This window comes from Ambystoma mexicanum, chromosome 1q (assembly GCF_040938575.1).
Source record: "Ambystoma mexicanum isolate Mex_15411 chromosome 1q, UKY_AmexF1_1, whole genome shotgun sequence".
NCBI classification, from domain to species: Eukaryota; Metazoa; Chordata; class Amphibia; order Caudata; family Ambystomatidae; genus Ambystoma; species Ambystoma mexicanum.
In genome coordinates, this window is record NC_090922.1 from 1,331,806,999 (window position 1) to 1,331,826,602 (window position 19,604).

Consider the following 19,604-nt stretch of genomic DNA (forward strand, 5'->3'; position numbering starts at 1 on the left):
CCGCAAAGGTTGGAATAGGCCGGTAAATCCCCATTGAACGAGGGCGGACTTGGTACCGGTGTTGGAGGTAGTCATGGTGCTAATAGCGCCATGACTACCTCCAAACTCGGAATGAGGCCGATTATTTTGTAATGTTTGGAGCCTCTGGATGGTGATTCTATTAGCACCACTGTATAGGGCATTACAGTAGTCAATTCTGGATAGGATTAAGGCTCTGGCCAAGATCAAACAGCTGTCGTTAGAAAGGAATGCTTGCCAGCTCTTATCCGCTTGCAGGTGTAGGCTGTGGTGGAGGCCAGGGACTTTACCTGTTTATCAAAAGACAAGGAGGAATCCAGGTAGGACCCAAGGGTTTTTACTTCCTTGGAGACTTTGATGGAATTCCTGTCGATATTGAATGAGGACAATTCCTAACCTAGTTTTGGCATGTGTACCCATGATTATCAACTCGCTCTTATCATCGTTCAAGCATATGCCATGAGTGGCCACCCATGCCTGGATGATAAGATATACCCTATTCACCAACTCTGTGTCCTTACTATGATCCCCAGAAAGTGGGAGGAGAATCTGTGTATCATCTGCATAATTAGTGTAGATGATACCCAGATGGTCCAAATTATCAAACAAGGGCTTGGTGAAGTTGTATAGAGTTGGAGAGACACAAGAACCCTGAGGAACACCGCACAGGATAGGGGTAGAGTCTGCGGCTGCCGATGGAGAAAATACTCTCATGGTTCTCTCGCTCAGGAATGATTCAATCAATCTAATAGCCTCAGAGGAGAAGTGAGCGGCAGAATCCAGGTGTCTACAGAGGGTCTTATGGTCCACAAGATCAAATGCAGCTGAGAGATCAAGTAGGAGCAAGAGTACTGTCTTCCCTTTGTCTCTCAGCTCATCAATTTGGGATTTTAAATCGATTAGGGCAGTTTCCGTTCCGTATAGAGGGCGGAACCCAGATTGTCTGTCTCTTAAGTGTTTATGCAATTCTAGGTGTTTCTGAATTTGCTTATAGGCAGCTTTGTCCAATATTTTAAGTAAAAAGGGTACCGTGGTAATGGGACGGTAGTTGGTGGGGATGAGAGGATCTAATGTCTGTTTCTTGAGGAGAGGGAGCACCCAAGACTGTTTTAGGTTAGCAGGGATGGAGCCTGAAGTAAAGGAGGCATTAATCAATTTGGCGATGAACGGAGATAGTTCTCTGGCAGCAGCTTTTATTAGTTGTGCTGGGCAGATGTCGCGTTTGCAATTGGAGGGCTTCAATGAAAGGATGATTTTTTTCTACTTCCAGGGTAGACATTTTGGTGAAATGGAATGTATTATCGCGTGCCCTCAGTGGGTCACTAGGCAGAGGGTTTTTAGGTGAGTGCTGTAAATTCAGCGTTTCTTTTTTTTTCTCGATTTTATTTTGGATTCATGTTAATTTTGTTTGCTAGTGCATGTTGGATGTCTGTACACCAGGATTTATCCTTAGTACAGATATTAGGTATAACTATAGTTGACTCTAGTTCTTTTAGTATAGAGAAGAGTTCCTTCATGCTAGAGTTGGATTTGGCAATGCGCTCGTCATAAGAATTAAGTTTTGCCCGACAGACTTCATTCTTATAGTGTGAGGAGAGCGAGGTTAATTTGGCTTTATTATCAATGGAGGGGCAGAGTCTGCAATTGGTTTCACTTTTTCTTTTCAGGAGGCGTATGTCTCCGAGTTGTGGCGTGAACCATTTATTTAAGTGGGCTTTTGGTTTGCTAGATCTAAGTTTAAGAGGGGCAATTTTATCCAATGTAGTGAGCATGATATTGTTAAATTCATGGACTAGGATACTGGGATCTAGATTTTCTGGTAAAACATCGCAGGCATTACTTTATCAACTGTGATGCTTTTTTTGTTTCTTGTTAGGCATGGTGGCGCTAGTAGAGGGCCGTGGGAGTAGGTCTGTTCGTGGATAAGTGGAAGGACACCAGTGAGTGGTCTGTCCAGGAAAGAGGCGTGATGGATGAGATAGTAACTGTGCAATTATAATCCGCTATCCAATCCAATGTTCTCCCCTTCAAATGGGTGGGTTTATTGACTTTTTGAGACAAGCCTAATGCTTTGATTGTGTTAGCTATATCTGTAGCGTTTTTATCCATCAGGTCATTAAAACCTATGTTGAAGTCCCCTAATAGGAGTAATTGAGAGGATGGTTTGAGGTTGTTAGTAAGTATGTTATGCAGATCCTCCTCGAATGTACCAAGAGGACCCGGCGGTTTGTATACTAGATGAATGGTGAGTGATTGAGAATTATTTATCTGGAATTTAGCAGAAAGAATTTCACAGGATTGTGACAATTGGGTAGGGGCTAGTCTGAGGGAGAGACACATTCTGGAGATGATAGCGATACCGCCTCCTCGTGCACCATCTCTGTCTTGTCTGGCTATTGTGTAGCCATCTGGGATAGCTAACATAAGAAACGGTCCTGCCGTGTTATGTAGCCAGGTCTCGGTAATCGCAAGGAAATCCAGATTGCCTTCTGTGATTAGGTCAGCAATGTCGAGGGCATGGGCGACAAGCGATCTCGCATTGAGAAGTGCTCCTTTAAGGGTGGAGGCCTCAGTTACAACTTTGACATGGACAGGTTTGGCTGTAATATTATCGGGGCCTGGCGTAGTGCGTTCCTCTGATTTGAAACTCTTGCGCAGAATTGACTTGGCTAACTGGTGTGACCAGGGGAATAGCAATTGTATTTTGGTGGGATGTGGAGCTGGTACTCTGCCCATGTATCTGAAACTTGGTAAACATTTGCCTATGGGCTCTACAAATCTTGAGTTTATTGTCTAATCTATTGTTTTGCTATTTTCTGGCAGTAATTTGATGTGCCTTGTTCTAATGGGTCTCGTAATTTTCCCTTTATGATTTGTAGTGTTGTTTTAAACTTTTCGCTAATGCTTTTTAATTCATATATCCCCCGGATGCGTTCTTTTTTGTGTTGCGCTCCTATGTATTTATGCTATTATTTATCTTTCATGTTGTTTGTAAGTTTTTGTTTTTGTGTAGCGCTCTGAGGCCTATGGGTTAGTAGCGCTTTATAAGAATAAAATCAAATCAAATTGACTTACGCTTATGATTATTAGTTTGGAGGGCATTTGTATTGGAGATAGACTGTGGAGGTGACAAATTAGTATGACTACGTTTCAAAATATGCTCATAGTTAGTTTTGAGGTTGGTGGGAGGTAGGGATCTTCTCAGTGGTTCATATAATTTTGTTAATCTGGCGCAGAGTCTATGGTTTCTATTAGACGTGGCACATGGTAGAGAAGCATAGGATGCTGGCCCTAGGGCACTGTGGTGTGCAGGTTGTAAGGAAGTAGCATAGTACATGGCTGTATTTGTCAGTTTGAGCGGCCTGGGATCTAGTATAGGTGCTAGAGGGAGCTCGGTGAAGCATACTTGGCTTCTAGTACCAGTGTATAATGTGGCAGCCATTGTGCAAAACAGAATAGTTAGAATTAACATCTTACTCAGTTAAACGGCAGGAATATGGCAGTGGAAGTAGAGGCACCTAGTCCGGGTACCAATTAAGCAGCACAAATAAGGCAGTGCTTGTGAGGCCTGTGAGGCAACTAGGCACCTGGGCCAGATCACAATTAGGCAGCAAGAATAAACAAAGTAGGTCAAAACAGTTGAGGTACCTGGGCCAGATCACCACCAAGCAGCAAGAGTATGGCAATGCCAACAAGGCAACTGTGCGAGATTGCTATTCACAATTGGCAGTTAAACAGCACAAATTCTACAGTGCAGGTGAGGCAGCTGAGCACCTAGACCAGATCACAATTGGGCAGCAATGGTAGACAAAGTAGGTTAATACAAATGAGGCATCTAGGCGAGGTTACAGTTAGCAGTTTGGCAATTAAACAACCCCAATAAGGTAATGCATGTAGGGCAGCTGGGCGAGATAGCAAGTAGAGAGCAAGAGTAAAGCCAGTACCTATGTGGCGCCACGTAGAGTAAGCAACAAAAGGGAAGCAGTCCAAGTGACACAAATATAAGGGGTTTCACAAAGTAGCAGGTGTACCATGGTATAGTGTATGACCAGTGGGTGTGGGATACACAGGATCAAGAACACGTGCACATGAGTGTGGCATAATACAGTACAGCAATAATAAGAACACATACAATGCAGCAATAATAAGAACACATACAGTGCAGAAATAATAAGAACACATCAAGGTGTATGCGTGGCTGTGGGTAAGAGGTAAAGATGAGAATGATGGGAAATGGGTATACAGGTCGCTGAGCATGGTTGAGATGCTAAGTATATTTCGAGCATGCGTCTATTGCACAACAGGCTAGCTAGAGTTGGATAGCACTGCGATTCGGTATTTGGCGTGTACACGTGGGCAGGAAGAATAGTTCAGAGACGGGTGCATGGACAAAACAGTCAATGGATCGATAGCCACTAGGGCTGTAATGTTACCTTAATGCAAAGGTGATGGATCGGCTCGTGCAGGGGTTCTGGCAGAAGCAGTCAGCTGGTGACAGGCTGAGGACAGGTGCTGGCCTTGTCTCCTTGGGCCTTGCAGACGTGGGCTTGCGCCTGCCGGCTCACGGGATAGGCTGGTGAAAAATGGGCCGAAAGCCAATCAGAGCCGTGTAGGGAGGCCTAAGGCTGGGGTTAGGGTGAAGATGGCAGTGGAGTTATTTAACTGTGAAACATTACCTTGTTTTAATGTAAATACTTCGCTCTGTGAGAGAAATACACTGAACACTGTTTTTAAAAACTACGACCCACCCTGTTGACCAATTGCCATCAAATGGCTGCCATTGGTGTGTCTGAGCAGGTAAACACTGCCCCTAACTGGAGGAGACTGCTAAAAATGTACTTTTAACCATACCCTGGTGATACCGAATCTGGTGCATCCTCAAGGTGGTTCATGAATACCCCAAGCCCACCAATACATTGAACAGAGCAGAGTGTCCCTCAAATAAGGGGGGGCTGCTGCTTCCTAGCTATTTGTTCCCCATTAGTCAGACCTACTCTAGACCTGTCCCGGGGCCTCTTGCACGTTCCCCACTCATCAAAGAAGTGTCTCTCTGGTACTGTGTTTGTAGCTCAGAGCACTAAAAGAAGTTAAACTAAAGAACGGATCCAGGAAGGGAGGAACAAGAAGCTCATGTGTCAAGGGCAGGTACGGCATCAGGGCCTTTCAACTTTTCCTGAAAGGGGCCATGAGGCTCAGGAATGCCCCCAGCAACTGCCCCATGTTGCCAGTTAGTCTTATAACACAGCAATATATTTCTCTCTAGATAACTTTTGTTCTGGGGCTTGCCTTACAAGCTGCATTTGCGGGAGCCGTTGTAGCCCTCACTTCCATTGGGATCCACAGAAGTGTTACACCTCATTGCCTTTTCACACTGGTTCCTCCTCAGCAGGCTCTTGCTGTAGATGTATAGCTGAAAAGACATATAGCTTTTCAGTGGATATTTCCTGTTTCAGCTCCCTGTCGCCTGGCCATCTTGTGATAATCGTTGACTGTTAACCCCCAGATGTATTTCTTTGTCATTTCAATGGATAGAATTGATGTGACATCATTTCCTGTGATGTCATCGTTATGCTACTTACTATTTTTGAAACTTTAAGATTCCTATAGATTTTTGGTCACCGAATGTTGGCACGTATGCAGGTGCTGCAGTTGGAGAGCCTCCAGTGAACACCTACAGACTCTGTGTCTCTCCTCATATGCCATTCCGGGCAGGGTTTCTTTTGGTTCCATGTCCATCCCTTTTCCTCCCTATCTGTACTCAAATGCAATAGTTTCGGCTCAATAGCCCAAACTAAACAGAACTAGCACTAGGTGTTAGATGTGACATGGGGCCTGTGGACCACTAGGCATCTTGTAAAGATGCTAAAATCATTGGGCGGTGTGAGCCATCTAAAAGCTGAGAAGGGATTAGAAGTTACATCTTTTGGGAGATGCTGTTGAGCAGCCTGAAAAAGGGCTGCCTACCCTGTGTGCTCCGTGTGCCATCAACGCAGATCCGACTCCATCGGCGGATATCTTATCAACTTCCAGCCACAATTCCTGCTGTGTGCAGCTGTCACTCTGAGGCACGTTTGCCTTGACTTTTGGGGTGAATCGGTACTCTGTGACCCAATCTACGGCCGACCGAAACCTGGACACCTTGCTGGACCCCATGACGAGCTGCGTGGACCTGCCGAGCAGCTGCCTTGGGCCGTGGCCAGATTGGGCTGACACCCGCGGCGTCCCTGGGTTGCCTGGGCGGCAGACCTCTGTGGGCGCTCGTTGCTACCCGGTGCCGTCCCTGCTGTGGACGCTGTCGTGCATTTTCCTTCTGCAGAGGGCATTGTGGGACTGAGACCTGGGCCGCGCCATGTGTGGAGGGGGGGCTGTGGCCACTTGCTCCGCACCTCTGTCACCCCCCCGTACTGCGGGACTCTGAACTGGTGGTGGCGTAACCTTGAACTCGACAGGCGAGCCGCATTACATGAGGAGCCTTGCGACTGCCTCACGGCACCTAGACATTACAGCCCGACATCTGTGTTCGCTGAAAACCCACACCTGAGCCCAGAGGAGAGAGACCATAGAGAGCCGTGTAACGCTTGCAGCGGTGCTCCGCTAAGCCTTGGCCGACCGCCAGGGAGACACCAACGGCCACCCTGTGCGTCAGCCCAGAACAAGCCTTCTTAGTGCAGGTGAGAGCTTCGAGACTTGGGGGCCTCACTCGAGCGGCAGTGGCCTCGGCCGGTGTTCATTTTCCCCCTAAGCACTGCCCGCGGGCGCCTGCCTGCTCCCCATTCATTGTATTGTGCAGCACCCACTACCTGTGTTCATATCGCCACGCAGCCTGCTGCCACCTACTACGGGGCCCGGTGCGGACAGCCCACTGCAATCACCAACGTCATTTATACCTGCACTGGAACTGGGGCCAACATGCGAAGGACCCCTGGGTTCTGGAGGGCCCTGGGCAACGTACACAGCACTATCTAGGTGCACCTGACTGATTTCTCCACCAAGACCCTTGCGAGCCTAGTGAACCCATAGCCCACGCTCATTTGAATACTGGCCCGGGCAACTGCTTACCACGCCAGTGTCACCCATGGGCCCTGTGAAGAGAGCAGTGTATGTATAAACATCACCCATACCACTGTTGCACATACCACTCACGTTATTGGCACCTGCCCCATCCATACCATTTGGTTGGGTGTTTGATTGCCTGTCAGGCTATGCTCCCACCCTTGCACTGATTGGTTGCCCCAGAGACTGCAGTATCAACGACCCACCCCCGTCGATTGGCCCCACATTGTCACATCTCTACCCCACTTTTCCATCACCACTGGCTGCGCCCGCTGAGCGCTGGCCGGCTCTGGCCAGAACTGCTGGTGCAAATACCACAACTGTACCCCATATACCAGTGCCTAACCACAATTGCAACTGAATAGAGATGTCGAACAGATCCCGGTGGGCCAACAGAGTGGTGGCCATGGATACGTTTGCCAAGGCAGCACCTAGGCCAGAAATGGGTCACGCATCGTCCAACCAGGAGGAGTCACTCTCAGCCCCAGATATACCAGCCCCTGACCTTACTGCAGTGATGGAATCCATGGCCAGAAACTTTGCCTCCTTCCGCGAAAAGCTGGACAATATAAATGCTAACGTTGCATCCCTTAAATCTCGTCTAGACCAAGCTGCCACCAGGATCACGGAAGCGGAATCCAGAATTGGAGCTAACGAGGATGGATTACACACTCTACAAGATACAGTCGCCTCCCTCACCCGCGACATGACGGCCGTAAAAGCTAAATGTGATGACTTGGAGTCCAGATCACGCAGGAACAATATGCGAATTATCGGTGTTCCCGAAAATGCTGTTGAAGGTTGTATGGAGCTAGCAGTTGAAAACTTGCTTAAAGAACTGCTTGACAACCCTAAACTGTCCCCCTTTTTCACTGTTGAGCATGCTCACCGTGCCATAGCTACACAACCCAAACCTGGAGACTTCCCCAGGCCTGTCATTGCTAAAATTCTGAGCTACAGGGACAGGGATCTTATCCTCCGTCTGTCACGTGAAAAAGGGGAGCTGCACCTAGGCTCCCAAATAATCAGGATCTTCCCTGTCTTTTCTGTGGGAGTGCAGTAGGAGATGGGACAGTTTCTTGGAGTTAAAAAGATGTTGAGGGAACGAAACATCTCTTATGCAATACTGTTCCCTGCTCCACTTAAGTTCACCTTTAGGGAGAAACTATACTTTTTCACAGTCCCTGATGAAGCGGTGAAGTTTATAGAGGCACAGATACCGCTTGATAATCCGGCTGAAGACCTCATGGACAATGATTGAGACATGATTTGATTGCTCCTGATCTACCCAACCTCTTGATCGTCAATATCCTTTGGTTTTTGTGTTGATAGGAATATCGAGTCTGCTGGTCCTCACCCCATGTGGAAGTAATCTACTTAGTTGTGGTACATCTAATCATCTAGGCTACAATGGGGTACTCATCCAGGTGGTATACACCTCCTATACAGGGATACGAGTTGGTACCCTCCACTCATGGTTATGTTACATTTTGCAAAAGATATTTTGAAACGACTGTCCATGTCTGCAACTATCTTAGTATTGTTTCCCACTACCACATGTGCTGGTGAAATGAAACAGTGTTCTAGTGATGCAAACCGCTGGTCTTAAGTGCCAGTTATGGTGCTCCATTACCCTTGTTTAGTTGATCGCACAGCAACAGCGCACCCCACTGCGGTTGCAATGACTACTTTAGAGGGTTTGTTAGGTGCGGGCCCCTGTTGGGCCTGGAGCGCGGCTGGACCAAGTTGGAAATGGCCCTCTTTCACCTGTTTCGGGGATTCTGTTGATGTTTGCGGGAGGGGGGAAGGTGGGGACACTGCCAGTTATGACAGGGTGGAGAGGGTGGGGGACGGATTTGTTTTGGGGGTTCCCACCAAAAATGGCAGAGGTAGAGCGGCAATTCACGTCATGAAGGGGTGTCATACTGGCAACAGCCCTATTTGTAGACACATGTCAGGCTTTACTTGCTGGGATGTACCCTAGGACACACAAATGACCGTAACTGTGATGTCCTGGAATGTCCGGGGATTGAGTAACTACACCAAGGCCCGCAAGATCACGGCATACGCCCAAAGGCATGGTATCAGGATACTCATGCTGCAAGAAACACACACTCAGGGTCACCTACCAATGAGTATTGCACCATCCTGGGGGCTTAATAGGTTCTACACGGCCTAGTCCACACAGGCCAGAGGCGTGCTAACGTTGATCCATAAATCTATTAAATTCACACTCCATGAGAGTTACATCGACCCCGAAGGCAGGTACATTGTTTTACATTGCACTATGGTAAACAGGGAATACCTTTTGGTAAACACCTATGGTCCTAATGTGGATAACCCGAGTTTTTTCGATGATCTTGCCACTATTTTGTTGAGCTATATGGGAGTCCAAATTATTTGGGGGGTGATATGAACCTAATTCTCAACACCGAATTGGACAGAACGGGAACTGCACCTAGAACTCTGTCACGCGCGGCAGGCAGATTACACATGCACTGCGCAGAACTTGGCATCCGGGATGCGTGGAGGACCCTTTATCCCAGATTGCCTGAATATACTTATTATTCATCCGTACATGATAGCTCCTCCAGAATTGATCTTTTCCTGGTGTCTGGGGACCTGGTGGCAAGGATAGACAAGGCCAAAATACTTACATGCACATTATCTGATCATGCCCCGATCACCCTATCAGTGGACCTGGGACCATCTATGCCTACATATAGTACATGGCGTTTCAAGTCCACCACCCTCCTTGACATAGTATTCAAAGCTGACATATTGGCGGACATTGAGAACTTCTTTGAATGCAACCCCATACAGGACACCACTGTTGGGGTCCGGTGGGACGTTTTTAAAGTATACATTAGGGGGATGTCCATATCGAGAGAGGCGTGAGTACTGAAAACCATAAGAAATGACCTCAATCGCTCCGAATCTAAACTGTGAGAGTTGGAACTTGACCGCACGACAGCAGCTGACCCTGCTAAAGTCGCACAAATAAGTGAGGAACTTAAAGTCTTTGAAACACATTCCACGAGTGAGGTCCGCTACTTTAGTCGCCCACATGCTTCTCGGAAATACGGGGAGGGCGAGAGACCAGGAAGGACACTGGCAAAACTAACGAGAGGGGAATGGGGCAAGGCCCCAATTGTGTCCATCAAGGACGCGCAGGGCATCCCCCAATGGGCAGACCAGCAGATATTGGGGGCTTTTGCTGAGTTTTACACTAACCTGTGCGCACTGCCCCCGGAAACACAGTGAGCAATACATGAGAGATCTCCTTGACCAGATCCCCATGACATGTATCTCTCAATTGACAAGAGACCAACTGGAATACCCGATCTCGTTGGAGGAGATCATTAGGGCCATCTCGGATCTCTCGACGGGCAAGGCGCTGGGCCCTGACGGACTCACCCCCGAATTCTAACAGGAACATGCAGCGATTCTTGCGCCCAAATTATTGGAGATCTGGGACAAATTACTGTGGGAGTCCATCCTCCCTCCTTCCTTGCGTGAAGCTGTCATAACGGTGCTGCTTAAGCCCGACAAACCTGGCGACGAGTGCGGTTCGTATAGGCCCGTCTCGCTAATGAACATTGACACCAAGAGCTTCGCGAAGGTTATAGCAAACCGATTCCACCTGGTACACGAAGACCAGGGAGGCTTTGTTCCCGGACAATCTACTTCCCACAATATCCGTCGGGTTTTCAATGTGATAGCTAGAATGGATCAGGACTCAAACGCCATAGCGGTTACGCTCGATGCTCAGAAAGCATTTGACATGGTCTTGTGGAAATATATGTGGCTGGTCCTGGAGACAATGGGGATTGGCCCCAACATGATTGGATATATCAAATTGTTATATATTGCCCCTGTGGTGAGGGTCCGGGTCAATTCCCTAAAATCCACACTACTCATACTCTTCAGGGGCACTCGACAGGGGTGTCCGTTCTCCCCGATCCTTTTCGCACTAGTGATAGAGCCAATGGCAGATTATGTTAGAGCACGTCATGCCCATAGAGAGATACGACTGAAAGACACCCCCGAGATCATATTTTGTACGCGGATGATGTGTTGTTATACATTAGAGATCCCGCCACCCACCTGGACCCCATTTTGAGGAATATCACTTGCGTGAGCACCTTTTCAGGCTTCACAATTAATTACTCTAAGTCAGAGATTCTTCCACTCACTAACGCTACCCAACAACCTGTCTCGGAGGATCCACTTTGCTGGTCCCCCGGGGGAATCAAGTATTTGGGAATTGAGGTGTCCCTGTCCAAGTCTGCCCTGCTAACAGATAACTATGCAGCTGGGGCACAATTAGCTGAATCAAAAATGAAGAGGTGGCGCTCTCTTCCGTTGTCACTCGCTGGGACGCTCTCCCTCATTAAGATGATCCTGGTCCACAAACTGCTTTACATCTTTAGCAATGTGCCCATCTGGCCCGGGAAACAATACTTCACGAAACTGCACAAATCTTGTGCACAGTTCCTGTGGCACTCAGGCGCGGTTCGTAAGAAATGGTCAGACATGGCGCTCCCGTATGAGAAGGGGGGATTCACTGCTCCTGATTTGATGCTATATTGGATAGCCGGTACAGGCCCAGTACGCCACGTATTGGTACACGAGTCCTTTGACTCGTCCACACGTCAAGTTGGAAAATCTGACTGCAGCTAAAATTGATATTATGACCCTGATATTTCATTGGGATTATGTGCCGGATTCCCAACTTGATTCAGTAGCATCCACCCTACTCGCCTGGGACTGACTCCTGAACACAACAGCGGTATCTTACCCCTACTACAAATGGCTCCCTGTCTGGAAGTTCCCTGGGTTGGAGCCCACACACGACACAGCCCTGGCCCGACAATGGGAGACCCTGGGCTATCGGGCATTAACTGACTTCTTTCCCGATGGGAAGTTCATTGATCCACAGACATGGAAGCAGGGTCACTCTGGGTCCGCACATGAGATGTTACAGTACTACAGGCTCTGCGCTGCCTTCTGCGCTAAGGCTCTACTTTTGCTAATGAACCTTCCGACACTCCAGAGGTTGCCTACATAGCTAACTTGAGTGGCGTCCACAGCGTTGTCTCCACCTTATACAAATTGTTGTTGGCAGGGACTCCGACCCAGCCTTCCAAAGCATGCACTGAGTGGGCGGACGAATTGGGCCTCGAGATTATCCTTTAATTGCGTTTACCGTGTCATACAGTTTAAGTTGCTGAACAGATTGTACTATACTCCCCGCAAAATGTCCAAGTTCACCGTGTTAGAACAGTTTTTCTGAAGTGCTACCCACTTCTTCAAAATCATTCAACTGAGGCAGTACAAGACTCCACTCTTAGTATAAGACTGTGCCACCTGAGTACATGGCAGCGTAGGCAGAGCAGCCAGGCTTATCTTAGGAGGGAGAGAGGGCAGTAGATACAGTACAAGTGAAATTGTAATACAAATGATCCAAAGAAACACTGAAACACTATGGGCCTCATTACACAGGAGGTGGTAAGGGATTACCGTCACCGGTAAGGGCACCGGTGCCGGTAATCTCTTACCACCCTATTCTGAGGTCCCTTAGCGGGTCCCTTCCTTAACGCCTGGTTTTACCAGGTGTTAAAGACGGGACCCATTAAGGGACTTCACAGCTAATAACGGTACCGCAAATTGCGGTACCGTTATTAGCTCCATCCCCATTCCCATTGAGCCCTATGGGGGCTCGAATGGGAATGAGGAATGGTTCCCGGAATGGGGACTTACCGGGTCCTCCAAGTTTGGAATGACCCGGTAAGTCCCTATTTCGGGAACCCGGACCCGGAATGTGGTAAGGGGGTAGCCATGGTGCTAATAGCACCATGGCTACCTCCTACTGCGTAATGAGTCCCTATGTATTGTAAAAATACAGTATTTATTTAAATACAGGTAGGCCCAGATAAATCTAGGGATTAAGTAAGTACTAACACATTATATGAAATCACAATATAAAACACAACACTATACTTGAAAGCACACAGGCCCAAGTATGAACCTTATTTGGAACACCTAACAGTAGTTCTAGGGAAGTCAAAACCTTGTTATACACATTTAGTATAGGTCAAGCCTATTCTTTGGGAGTAAAAGACCAATGGTTACTTTCAGATTACTTTTGGTAATACAAGGACAGTAGGCCCTTCCAATTGTACAGTGACTCTTGGACCATATCACAAAAACAGTCAACTAGACAACATACTTTTTGGTGAATAGTGAAACACCTATTCTAGGTACAGTAGAAGCCTAATTAAGTAATGTACAATTACAGATGCTTTGGAAATCAGGGAACCCCAGATTGAGGTAAGCATTAACTCTGGTAACTTGTTTTGGATGGCACCCAGCTAACACAAGGTAAGTAAAACCCACTTACTTTAACTTCACAATGAAGAGGAAAGTAAACCCAATGTCACACTTTACTGAATAGTTATTCTAGGTAGGCAACAACCTAATGTAGACTTATTAAGGACAGGCTAGCAGCAAGTCAGGGGAAGCAAGACCCAGTTGGGGGACACTCATACAGTTATCCTAACAGGACTAACCTGGTGATACCAACAGTTGGAGGACACTCATACAATTACCCTTCAGGAATAATCTGGTGAAGCCAACACATTACTTTTGTAAAGAGGCACAACCTAATCACAAGAGAGTAAAACAGCTTTACATCTACTTTCTTTTAGACTGGCAAAACAGTGGCTAAAGAAGAAAAGATGTTAACCATACTTTTAAGAATAGTGCATCACATATTCAAGATCAGTAAGAACTTTTGTAACTGTTCACTCTTAGAATTACAGTTACCCACCAACTCTTTACAAGTAAGTAAAACACTTGATTTCTTTTCTAGGCAGAAGTCCCAATCCCTTCAAAGTCTTTCCCTTATTCTTGGAGTATGAGTGTTCTCAGTGGCAGAAGGGGGGTCACTAGGACTAGTGACCAACAGGCAGTGTTAGAATAAGATCTTTAGTAGCAAAAGTCAGAGTTCCTTAGGAGAACTGGCAAACAGGTGAGTACTTTACTTGTAGGGTCAGAAGAGGGTCGAGGGGCTTCACAGAAGGCACCCAGCAGGATTCTATGCACTGGAGTGCACTGGATGAGGGACCACCAAATCACACAAAACACCCCAGGACAACACAGAAATCCCAATAGGCATAAGGTAAGTATATACCCAAGCCAACACCGTACCTCAGCAATGAAGAAGAGATTTCAGCAGGAGAACTTCAGGGACTGCAGCCAAATACCCGGTCAGTGGATTCCTTGTCCTGGAGACTGAACACAAGACCTCAGCAGGGACTTTGCAGCAGGGATCGATGAAGAAGGCTCTAGGCAAGATTTCTCTCGTGGCGGAATGCGGTTCTGCGGGTTTGGTGCCTTTTCAAGGAGCAAAGAAGAAGACATAAAATTGCGGTTGAATTTTCGTCATTTAAAAGGTCCAGCACTCTTGTGAGAGGACTTTTCGGACTCGATTTGTGTCTCTGGAAATACACCAGGATGCCCACGAAGTGTCCGCGAGATTCGGAATTCGGAAGTGTTAGGCAGAATCCTGTGCAGTTCCCTTAGGGAGCACTAAAGAAGATTAGGACTACAGGTGAGAGCAATAAATCCCCTTTGGTATCAGTCTGTACCACAAAGATTTAGTTGGTAGCTATGGCTGAGCAGTCAGATTTATCTCAAGAGGGAGATGAGCAGTATTCAGGGTTTACACAATAGGCCTTCAGTACTATGGAACAAGGAAACACTGACCAAAGCTTTGTAGTAAAAAGAATATATATATATATATATTTTATACACTTCTAGTTAAACACATCTATCACAGTTCTTAAGCAAGTTAAATTCGGTCAAAGAAAGTATACACAACTCCCTAGTTAAATTGTAGACAAGTTTGAGCAAGAGTGAAAACTGAGCAAAACGGTACAGTGAACACCAAACACAAATGGCACTCTAGCAATTTCTCACAAGGGAGGGAAAGCACAAGTTATACAGAAATATCTTCTTACACACCCTAGCAACACTTCCCATAAGTTTGTGAACCAGTTTAAGCAAGGCAGTACATCAGTATAGAAAATACTTAAATGAAACTGAGCATAATGGCACTTCACAAGGTTTAAAAGTGGGGAGGGGAGGGTGGTTATAAGAAGTAGGTGCACCAACACACTTATAGTTGAGAAGCAATCTAGAGGAGGCAGTTCTAACACATTTAGCCAGAGTCAGTAGGCCTGTGCCAGAGTCAGTGGTACAGGGCAAGGAACCAGGAGCAAAATGTTCTTGTAGCTGCAGTGAAGTCTTTGGTTAACGATTTAGAAAGGGTGGATGCAGAAGGTGAAAGACAATGTTAAGAGAGAGGGGCGGCCAACCCAACAGGTAGGTAAAGGATTTAAAACACCTTTAGCTCTACCACGCAGAAAGGGCGGCCTGGCGGAACAATGTACCTTTAAAATGAAGAAGTGGCTCCTGCGGTGGCGGTTGTTCCTGGTAGTTCCTGCAGTTCAGGGGATCCAGCAGAGGAAGCGAGGCTCTCGTCGTGCAGGAAGGTTCGAGTTACTACACTACCCAGGGATGAAACCAACCGCCGTGCTGCCCGACGGATAAAAGGTACGCTCCTTTCAATCGCGGTCCGGGTGGACTGGTGCCTGGCTATCCGGCCTCCGAGTACAGGGTACTGGCGATTCGACCAAGGCAGATCCGGGAAGGCGATTGGCAAACTGGTTGGCCCCACCAGCTCAAGGGAAGAAGGCTCTTTCAGATGAAGATCTTCTCTCGTCGTGTGGAGAAAAGTGGTGAGACGCTGCAGCAGGGGTTCAACGGTGGTTCAGTCGTTGCAGATGTCTTTGGCTTCTCTCCTCTTCGGCTTCTTAGTTCCAGTGGCGACGTCTTGCTCTTCCATTCCTCAGGACCCTGCTTTTATGCAAAAAGATCCCCATTCATACAGCCTAGCTGTCACTCACACAGTGGAGTGGTCATCTTGGCGGGAGACCCTCCAGCCTATCAGGATAGAGTGCGACATGGGTTGCTGAAGCAACCCTGTCCAGGGGTCCTACTCCCCCTCCCACACAATGGACCCACCCCAGACTCAGTGGCGCTGAAAGGAGGGCTTCTTGGCAGAAGCCCGCCAAAAGGACGAACAAAGGATCCCTGACCTGGGTTAGGAGTTTAGAGAAAGACACGGGAAAGAAGTTATATTAAAGTTCTCACAAATAAAACCTACCGGAGTAAAGTTAATATAAAAATACACCGGCGGTATGTTAGAGGCTGTTAGAAAATGTTGTAGCCTCAAACAATGGGAAAATCCCATAGGAAAATATTTGCGGTCGAATATTTACGGTAGTAACCACTGCCACCAGCCAGAAACTTTTGAGAGAGGTACTGTACCCTCTCGAAAATGTACATAAGGGAAAAACTATTAACCCTTTCCAGTACCTCCATAGTAAGATGGGTTGTACTGGTTTTGTTCATAAAAATTGACTAGTAAAGTCAATTGGGACTTTACATGCCCTGGGAGACAGTAGTCAGTCCCAGCGTATGGAGTCTATGTTTGGGGGTCGCTACGACAACCCTGTGTCACTGCATGGAGGGTGCTGTGTAACACATGTGAATAAAGATGGTTCCTATGGAGGTGAGAAAAACCCCATAGACAGGTAACACAAAAATAGCCTAGAACACACATAGTAAAAATGCCTAAGAGTGGGAAAAAGAGTCTCATTCTTAGCAGGAGAAAAAAACAAACCCTTCAAATCCAGCAAAGTTGCTGGGGGACTCTATAGGTAAGGGAAATTAGCCATAGAATGAGAATTCTCCCTAACAGGAAGACCATGCACCGCACAGTAGCAGGAGGTCCCAGGATATTGGGGTATTGCAAGAACGCAAGGATGCAGGTCTTCTTGAGTCTAGTGGGCCTCACCAGGCTCTGGGTACAGATCATCGTTTTCGGAGACCCCAGGTCGATTGGAAGGAAGGGCTGCAGTAGGCTCTGGTTACACAGCAAGCTCTCAGGTCGCTGGAAATCATTCCTGCCGCTTTTCCTTCATCATCCTCTTCGGTTTCTGTTCGAGTGGTCGACATGACTTCAGCTTCCAGGTTTCCAGTATTTATCAGGAACTACAGCACAACCTCTGCATTCTCTCCCTGCATTTTACAAGAAAGGGGAGTCTGGTTGTCCAATCAGGGCAGCCAGCCCCCACTCGGATTTGTCCCAGTTGAAGGAAGGCGTAAAACAAAGGATGAGGGAGTTTTGGACTCCTCCCCCACTTCCTGTGCTTACAGACTGGCTGGAGCCTGGACGGGGTGTCCAGGGGACTCCCGCCTAAGACAAAACTCAAACAAAGGAATTTCCCACCCTGGATGTCAGGGGAAGGAACAAGAAATGACAAGAAACAATAATATGGCAGAAAAAGAAGACAGGGGCCATTTTGGTAAAATGAGCACCCTTAGGTGCCTTTACTGCAGCTGTGATTACAGCCTGCGGTAAAGGTGCACCAAATTAGTAAAAGGTATCCCTCCGCCAGCCATTAAAGGTAAGCTTGTCACTGTAACAGAATTGTTACAGTTTAAATGTGAAAGGGGATACATTGTATCTCTCCAGCACTCCACATATGGTGGGGTGTGCTGTTTTCACAGAATAAAATGTAAAAGGGATCCAAAGATCCTTTCTACCCTTGGGAACTGTAGTTCACTCAAGGTTAGCACAAGAAAGTTAAATGGGGAACCCCTAGGGCAACCAAGCAACAACAGGGACTTATTGCCAATAAGTTGTTAGACATGATAACTTTAAAAAGAATAAAAAGACACTATGGAGAGTCTTAAAAATGACACCCATAAAAAGTGTTAAAGATTAGGTGAGTGTGGAAAAAGGTTCCCACTCACTGAGGTATTCATGAAAAATATCCCACTAGAAAACCAAAACGTTCTGGAGTTGAACCAGGAAAGGAAGATTTACCAGCTGTGTGGAAATCTTACCTAACAACCCGCATGGACACACACACCTGTGCCAGTTGCAAGGCGGAGGGTGCAGACCATCTACACATGTTCTGGAAGTGTCACATATTGCGAGACTTCTGGGATGGGATCTTGAAGGCCCTCACTAACATTACTGGTACAGTGATCGATCCTAGACCGCTGGGAATATTGTTTGGGGTGTGGGATACCGATGACACAAGACGGGCGGCTAAGTTCCTAAACATAAATTGCATGGTAGCCAATAAATGTGTACTCCAGTGCTGGAAGAGCTCCCCTCCCCCCAACCTTTCAGAAGTGGCTCAATGCACTCACCTGGTCCAGGACTTGAAAAAAGGCATACCTAACTATGCTCCCTGTGCACTCTCGCCCCAAGAACATATGGGCTGCTTTCAACAGTTACTTTATCAATCAAGCTGAAAGCACATCTGAAAGTGACTCTCCTGGGCCCTCACAGGAGTGAATCTAAGAGTCATGGTATCCTACAATTATCTGGGTCCTTCCTCTGTTGATGTAATACATCCATTTATGTGAACTGTGTCTTACTGGTGTATTGATCATGCGTTATGCTCTGTCATGTGTGTTTTGCTGTTAACCTCTGCCAATACATTTTTTTTTTAATTATTTAAAAAAAGAAGTTACATCTTTGGCTTCATCTGAGGGAGAAGGAGGAGTGTGGGGGGTTTATATGGTCAGCCATATGTCCTCTATACATTTGTTCTGCTGCCTTTTAAGGATTGTTCTGCTGTCACAGGCAGTGGCGTCACCAGGAAACAAATTTAGGAGGGGCATAGAGGGGGCCAATGACAAAAGTAGGGGGGCCACAGATAAAAGTGAGGGGCCGCCTATGAAAGGTAATGTGACATCACAAGCACTCCTGCAGAGAGGCTTTTGTGCACCCCAACTACCCACACCCCACTGCACCTCCCCTTCCATCAGAATACAGGCACGAAACCAGTCAGTGACTATGGCCATCATTAGCAGTTTTGTGCGCTACATTCTGGTGGGAGGGGCTGCAAAATGCTCTGAACACTTTGTCGGTCGCTGTGCAGGAGCCGGGCAGGAACACCTGAAAAGTGGCTCGTGCTCATGTTCATACCGATTCCAGAATGCATATCAAGATCACTGCTAGCTTTGAGACAAAGGGAGAGTATTTGCTGTGCGATATGCAGACATTTGCCTTAGAGAGTGTCACAAATAACACCACGAACAGAGAACCTGGACACTGCTCGGGCGGGGGGGGGGCAGGATTTCAGACACCCCCCCTGTCTTCCCTAGCGACGCCAATGGTCACAGGTGAGAGATTTGCTAGACTTGCTGTAGATTAGGGTGGCCAACTGTCCCGTATTTTGCGGGATTGTCCCGTAATTGGGGACTTTGTACCGCAGTTTGCAAAGTGGCTGTGCGCTACGCAGGTTGTCCTGACTTGCTTTGTTCCCTGGAGTGTGACTCTCGGGAGACAGCAATTCGGGACAACCTGCGTCCAGAACAGCCACTCTGCAAACTGAAGTAGCCGTCTACACACCATGGCGGCGGCGCTGCCACCTGCTGCTTTC